This window comes from Carlito syrichta, unplaced genomic scaffold (genome assembly GCF_000164805.1).
Source record: "Carlito syrichta isolate Samal-C Ts95f unplaced genomic scaffold, Tarsius_syrichta-2.0.1 Scaffold109683, whole genome shotgun sequence".
Lineage (NCBI taxonomy): Eukaryota > Metazoa > Chordata > Mammalia > Primates > Tarsiidae > Carlito > Carlito syrichta.
In genome coordinates this window covers 476,611-484,277 of record NW_007053779.1, presented here as the reverse complement: position 1 = coordinate 484,277, position 7,667 = coordinate 476,611, and positions in this window count along the sequence as shown.

The window sequence follows — 7,667 nt, the reverse complement described above, 5'->3', positions numbered from 1 at the left end:
TTCAGACCCTGGCGCCGCCTCGGAGCGTTCGCGGGTTCGCAGCCACCGGAGGGCCTCTCAGCCCTAGTCCCACGTGCCCTTTCCTGAAAAGGGGCTCCGCCTGGTGACTGTGCCCAGGCTCTCTTGCACGCCCCGCCCGTGTAACGCGGGTCTGCGATGGAGAAAAAGCGGGGACCCGAGCCTTTCTTCCCAAGAACAAAAAGCGCCCCCACCTTTGGGGCCGTTCCCGCGACGTCTCGGCCCCGCCCTGGGGCCCTGCGAGGCCGGCCTGGAGACCCCGCGGCCTCTGGCGGGGCGCGACTTTCCCAGGCTCGCGGCGCCACCTGGTGGCCGAAGACGAGCACCGCGGGCCCGTCCGGGAGGCCTCCTGGGCCTGACCGCGCTGCACGTGGGCCGCCGCGGTGGGACGGGACGGTGGTCGATGTTGCTCCAGAAAACGGCGGATGCGGACGCCGTGGCTCACGCCTGCGATCCCAGCACTTTGGGAGGCGGAGGCGAGAGACTGCCTGAGCCTGCGGGTTCGAGACCAACCGGGGCAACTTGGCAAGACCTAGTCTCTGCAATCAATCAAAAACTAGCCGGGCATGGTAGCGCGCCCCTGGGGTTCCAGCTACTCGGAAGGCCGAGGCGGAAGGATCGCCGGAGCCCGGCGGGTCGAGGCTGCGGTGGCCGGGAGCGCGCCGCTGCACTCCAGCCTGGACGTCAGAGTGAGAGGAGACTCCGCTGGAAAGAAAAGAAAACCGCGGAGAGCAGGTGCCGTGCTGGGTGGCGACAGGCCTGAGGCCTCCGACCCGCTGGACTACTACCTGGACTCAGCTCCCTACCTCGGCTTGGGATGCCAGTGCGTACCTGCTTCCTGGGATGCCCGAGGGCGTGGACTGGAAACAGCCACACACTCTGTCAAATTAGGACTTTTAGTAAAGGCGTTTTGAGACTGGTCCGTGTCTATCTTGGGAATCATAGTGATTTATGCTAGAAAACTTTCCCTGTAGGGTTATTGTTGAATTTATAGAAATTCTACTTGGTAGATGTGTAAATAGAACACTGTGGGAAAACATTGTCTATAAAGTACATTAAAACATTGTTGGCTAATAAAAAAAAAAATCTTGCAAAGCCCTCCCAACACAGTGCCTGGCACCTGCCATCAACCCAGTGTTCCCCTTGAATGCTTTATTTTTATTGTCATTAAAGTTTATTTGGAACCGGGCTCAGTGGCTCAGCCTGTCATCCCGCGCCTTTGGGAGGCTGAGGTGAGGGGGATTGGCTGAGCCCGCGGGTTCGAGACCCGCCTGGGCGGCGAGACCTCATCTCTACAATAAATCAAAAAATCAGCCGGGCGTGGTAGGGTGCACCTGTAATTCCGGCTACTCGGAAGGCTGAGGCGGAAGGATCGCCGGAGCCCAGCAGGTCGAGGCTGCGGTGGCCAGGAGCGGCCCCTGCACTCCAGTCTGGGTGACAGAGTGAGACTCCAACTCAAAAAAAAAAAAAAAGTTTATTTGGAAAGGAAACTAGCACTGATAGTGCAACTTTTTTTTTTTTTCAATCCAGGATATTAAATTAGAAAGAAAACATTATTTTCGTCTCTCTGGGGAGCACCAGTCCATGGGATAGAGTGCAGCCCCCTAGCCTGGCCTGAGGCCTGCCCAGCAGCCCTTCCCTCCCCACCTCTGCTTTCGCTTCCAGTCACAATCAACCCTCCCCTACCCCCTCCTGAAATATGGTGGCAGCATCCTCGGGTCAAAGATCCCAGGGGCCTCTACTTTGTTTCTCAGATTAGACTAATTACCTAGTAGAGATCTGAATTTGGATAAAGGGATTTCATTGTCTCTAAAGTTTCATGTCCTTTTTATTTCTGGTTATTGCAGGAAAGGAAAAATAAAACCTTGGCAGAGACCAAGGCAGGTAAATGCCTCATAGGTTAAAATCAGAAGGGTGCTGAGGTCCTGGGCTCTTACAACAGGGCCTGTTTCTTCTTGCTGTCATTCAGCTCCTTAACAAGATGAAGGTTTGCTCAAACATTTTTATTCCTCATTGCCAAGAAGCACACAGGTTGTTCAGCCACTGTTCTCAAATGAACCAGCATGAGAGCTGGGGATACTTCATGTGCCTGACAGCTAATATTATTTCCGGAGCTCTGAAAGCCAAAACGCAGCCCAGGCACAATGGGGACTCTGGCTGCTGTGTCACCCGGCTCACCTCTCAGCATAGCTGTCTGACATTTCCGGCCAAGCTGAGTTACCCACACAATGGGTAACTGAGCAAATCAGTGTCACAGTCAAGTCCAGTCAGGGAAATTTCACCAGTAATTCTAGTCTAAGGCCAGTGTTGGAGATTTCTTAGCAGAAAGCGCCCCTGGATGTGACCAATCATAGCGCTGCTGGTGCTGGGGAGGTGCTGGCAGCCCCCGCGGGCTGGGCAATCCTGGATTGGGTGAAATCAAAGACTTCAGAAGACAGGTAAACTCCCTCAAGTTTACCATCAACCTTGGTGACTAGTCCACCATGAGTCACCTGATCCCAAAGAATGAGGTTCATGAAGGATGCTGTTTTCTGACCCTGGCTCCCCACGGCTCTGGACCCCATGACTGTAAGGAAGCCTCAGTTTCCCTACCATCCCTCCTCCGTCCGCAACCTCGGTGGTGTTAGCACCAAGATAACCCAGGGCACTGCAAACTCAGGCCCTTCAAGGGGAGCCGGGTGGGGCTACGGGGACAGAGGCTGAAGGGGGCATAAAGTTTGGGGGGGAATAAAGTTATCTCTAGCTCTATAAGTCTCCCATTTCCCCCTATTGTTTTTGTGGTTTGAAATGTAATTCACAGCCTGGATAACATAGCTAGACCTAGTCTCTCTAAAAAAAAAAAAAAGTTGGCTGTGGTGGTATGCACCTGTAGTCCCAGCTACTCAGGAGGCTGAGACAAAAGGATCACCTGAACCCAGGAGGTCAAGACTGCAGCAAATTGTGAGTGTGCCACTGCCCTCCAGCCTGGGCGACAGAGTGACAGAGACATCAACTTAAAAAAAAAAAAAAGAAAATGTAATTTAGTTAAAAAAAAAATTCTGGCGGGCGTAGTGACTCAAGCCTGTAATTTCAGGGTTCAAGACCAGCCTGGGCAACTTGGTGAGACCTAATCTCCACGATAAATAAAAAAATTAGCCGGATGTGGTGGCTTGTGGCTGTAGTTCCAGCTACGTGGAAGGCTGAGGCAGAAAGATCACCTAAGCCCAGCAGATTGAGACGTGGTGGCTGTGAGTGTGCCACTGCACTCCAGCCTGAGCAACAGTGAGACTCCGACTCAAAGAAAAAAATAATTCTGGCAGTAAGAAGAAATGAGAATTTTCTGTAATCCTGCTCCAGCCCCCATAATTCATATGCTCCTGAAGATGTTTGCCCTTAACCTGAGACAGTCTGGACAAAATAGGCCTCTCCCCAGGAGGGCAAGAAAGCCACTGAGGGATCCATTAACTCTTTATTTTTATTTTATTTTATTTTATTGAGGTGGAGTCTCACTCTGTTACCCAGGGTGGAGTGCAGTGGTACGCTCACAGCCACGGCAACCTCGAACTGCTGGGCTCAGGTGATCCTTCAGCCTCAACCTTCCAAGTAGCTGGAACCATAGGCGTGCACCACCACACCTGGCTAATTTTTTGATCTAACGTAGAGACAGATCTCACCAAGTTGCCCAGGCTGGTCTCAAACCCATGGGCTCAGGTAATCCTCTCACTTCTGCCTCCCAAGTACAAGGATCTATGAACTCTTAAAACCAACTCCTTGGCCCTGGAAAATGGAATTGATGGTCAATTCCAACAGAGGTGCTGTTAAGGGAAATAATTCATGGATTCGGGGCCCCAAAATACGGCTTCAGGAAAACAGACTGGTGAAACTCGTGTCCCTGTCATGGTCCCAGTCATTGTCCAGAGACCTATTTTCTGCCTCAAGTTTACTGTCAACCTTGGTGACTAGTCCACGAGTCACTGGATCCCAAAGAATGAGGTTCATGAAGGACCCTGTTTTCTGACCCTGGCTCCCCACGGCTCTGAACCCCGTGACTGGAAGGAAGCCTCAGTTTCCCTCCCATCCCTCCCCCATCCGCAGCCTCGGTGGTGCTAGCACCAAGATAACCCAGGGCACTGCAAACTCAGGCCCTTCGAAGGGCTGGGTGGGGCTGCGGGGACAGAGGCTGAAGGGGGCATTCATTTCCCTGCTGGGCTGATCTGTTACCACATCTTGTGACTTTCAAGAGAAACCAGAAGCCAGGACTTATGCGAAACCTTCTGGTTGTTAAATGTTGGCAATTCATTCACAATTGATGTATGCAGGGAGTTCAGCGGAAACATGTCTGGGGAAACCCAGTTTGCTGCCTCTTGTCCACTGGGCGGATCATCCCACCAAACCCTTTCCACAGAGCCTGCCCTGCCGTCTCCTCATCTGTGACCCACCCTTCAGACAGGGAACACCAAAGAGCACCCGTGTCCGTGTCACTTCCCGGAGAGGCAGCGGCGTCTGCACTTGTCACGTCTCAGCTGCTCTTTGGCAGGGAAGACCCAGTCCCAGGCCTCCCCAGGGGGCTGCACCTTGGTAAGCAGAACCTTCTCCCCGCCCCCTCCATCCCTCCTCTTCCTCCCTTTCCCAGAGCTCCTGCGGGGGAGGCCGGTGTGGGAGTGGGTCCCACGTGCTCCTCCACTGGCCTGTTGTTCTTGTGCTCCAATAACTGGTTGCAGTTTTCTTCTACTTGATGGGTTCACTGATACACGAGGCCTATAAAGCAACGCTTTGGTTAGCCCTGCCGGACGCTTCTTCCTAGACCCAGTGCAAAAACTACCAGCACTTAAAGGCCCTCTCCTCACACCGGCTAAGTGGTAAAAGTTAACAGCAGTGTCTTGGTAGAGAGTGACCTTCCTGGGACAGTTATGACCCACCTGAATCAGTTCTCACCCAGGAGGAAGAGATGTCAGTGCTTAGTGTGGGGCCTCTCATCCTCTGCCCTGGGGAAGTTTAAAAAACTCCAAGAGCCCAGGAGTTCTATTCTAATTGAGGTGACTCTAATCCGAAGACAGGGTTGAAAGTCTTGCTGGGTGGTCAGATCATTAAAGGGGAGGGCCTCCACCTTCAGCTCAGAGGGGGAGACCCAGCCTTCCTTAAAGAAAAAAAAAATAGGACTGCTCTCTTGCTCTCTTCCGGAAAAAATCCCACAAAGAAATCATTGAAATAAGATGTATTTTATTTTCTAATAAAGTGTACCTGTAGTCAACAGAACTGTGGGAGGCATCGACACAGGAGGCTTTCCTACTGTGAGCACCCAGGACACTGCCCCCGGATTTTCTGACGCCCTCACTACCTGCTCAAATGCAGGCCCACCTAAGCCTTCTTCGGCTGCCAGAGAATGTTCTTTCACCCAGACTCTCCTGCCCTTGTGTCTGTTCAAGACTTCTCTGGCTGCGGTTTGCATGCAGTCGCCTCCTCTTTCCATCTAAGCTGTAAGTTCCTCAAAGGTGGGCTGGGACCTCCCATCACCACCGCAGCTCCCACAGCCCGGCCTCACGTCTTTGCTTGAGTCACCAGCAGCGGCCCTCTATCGTCCAATGCAGAGCCATCTTTAGGCTTCCGTGGGTGCCTCCCTGGTGAGGAAGAGGCCACAAGGCCATTTTTAGGTCTTCGGAATTTTCAGGAAATTAGCTCAGCTAAGCCGTTCCCAGGTAAGCACATTTAGTCATGGAGCAAACTACAGAGGGGGAGAGGAAATGTTACCCTCCCAGACTCAAAGTGGAGTCCTAGCAAAGTGGGCCTCTGGTGAGCGTCCGTCCTGAGGCTTGATCCACAACCCTCCTCTCCAGCTCCACACTGCTAGGCCAGACTGCTTTCCACTGAAGCCTGGCAAGAGTGAGGATGAAATGGCTGGGGCTGGGCAACCCCTTTGGGTACCCTCCGACTCTGGGAGCTTTTCAGTCCTCTCAATAAATCCTGCTTAAAAAAGGAAAAACAGCTGGGCTCGGTGGCTCAGCCTGTAATCCCGTGCCTTTGGGAGGCTGAGGTGAGTGGATCGCCTGAGCCCGTGGGTTTGAGACCTGCCTGGGCAACTTGGCGAGACCTCATCTCTACAATAAATCAAAAATTAGCTGGGCGTGGTGGCACATGCCTGTAGTTCTGGCTACTCGGAAGGCTGAGGCCGAAGTATCACCTCAGCCCAGCAGGTCGAATCTGGGGTGGCCATGAGCATGACACTGCACTCCAGCCTGGGTAACGGAGTGAGACTCTGACTCAAACAAACAAAAAAACTAAATGGCTTGGGCTGCCACTGCCACCTGAGAGCATGTGATTATCCTGGGAATGGAGACCATGCCCCATAAAACTACAAGATGGCTGAGGCTCTGGCACGGCAATGGGCCAGGCCTGTCTCAGACCGACCACCTCTGACTATGTGGACATGGGAGAGAAATAGTCTTGTTTAAGCTACCACTGGACAGGCATGGTGGCTCAGGCCTGTAATCCCAGCACTTTGGGAGGCTGAAGTGGGAGGATTGCTTGAGGCCAGGAGTTCAAGACAAGCTCCAGCAACATAGTGAGACCCCCAGTCTCTATTAAACAAAAAAACTATCCAAGTGGTATTAAACAAAAAGTCACTATTATGTTGAGCATTTTTGATACCAAATTTAAGAGTTAATGTCCTCCTCCTGCTTTGTACCTCTCCTGTGTGAAACTGGGACACACACTGAGTGACATGGGGTTTTAAAGGTATTTGGACTCTTCCTTCCTTCATGAACAGGCCGTGGAGCTCCGTCTCCATGACCAGAGCACTTATTCTGGGATGTCCTAATGACTGACTCCCTGGTCTGTCCTCCTGCAAGGCCATAGGGAGAGACCTGTCAGGAACACTTTTTTTGAGACAGGGTCTCACTCTGTCATGCAGGCTGGAGTGCAGTGGCACAATCATGGCTCAGGGCAGCCATGACTTCCTGGGCTCAGGTAATCTTCTCATCTTAGCCTCCTGAGTAGCTGAGACCACAGGCCCACACCACCACACCCGGCCAATTTTTGTACTTTATGTAGAGACGAGGTCTCAGTATGTTGCCCAGGCTGGTCTCCAACTCATGGGCTCAAGCGATTTTCCTTCCTCAGCCTCCCCAATTGGCTAGGATTACAGGTGTGAGCCATCATGCCTGGCCAGGACACTGTCATTTTACATCCGTGTTTCTGGAACCTGGTACAGGATCTAATGCTGTCTAAAAAGAAGGAAACTGGTTCTTCTGAAGAAAGCAGAGAACACCGAAGTGTTTTCTACCTCAGGGAAAATCCAATGTGCCAATCTAGGCCCCAAGTCTGACCCTCTGCCAGGTGAGCGTCGTGAGCACCCCTCTCTCCCTAGAGCTTAGTGCTTCACGGATGCTTGTGGACACTTGCCTGGAAGATAGTATGGATTGTCATCATTCTTGAATAAGAACTGTAACCCCACAAGAGTTAAGAACCACTGCACTGGAAGAACTGCTGTTTAAAACAAAAAAAATTGTTTTGTAAAACTTAAAATTACTTGCTTTCCACTAGAGGATGTAATTAACATTTGTTGTGGTTGCATCTACCTCAACTTTTCTATCCTGGAAAGTTAAAAATTATGTTTAAATGTGGTTGTGAATATCTTCCCCACCTGTTATAAGATCTCTTCAAAAAATAGAATT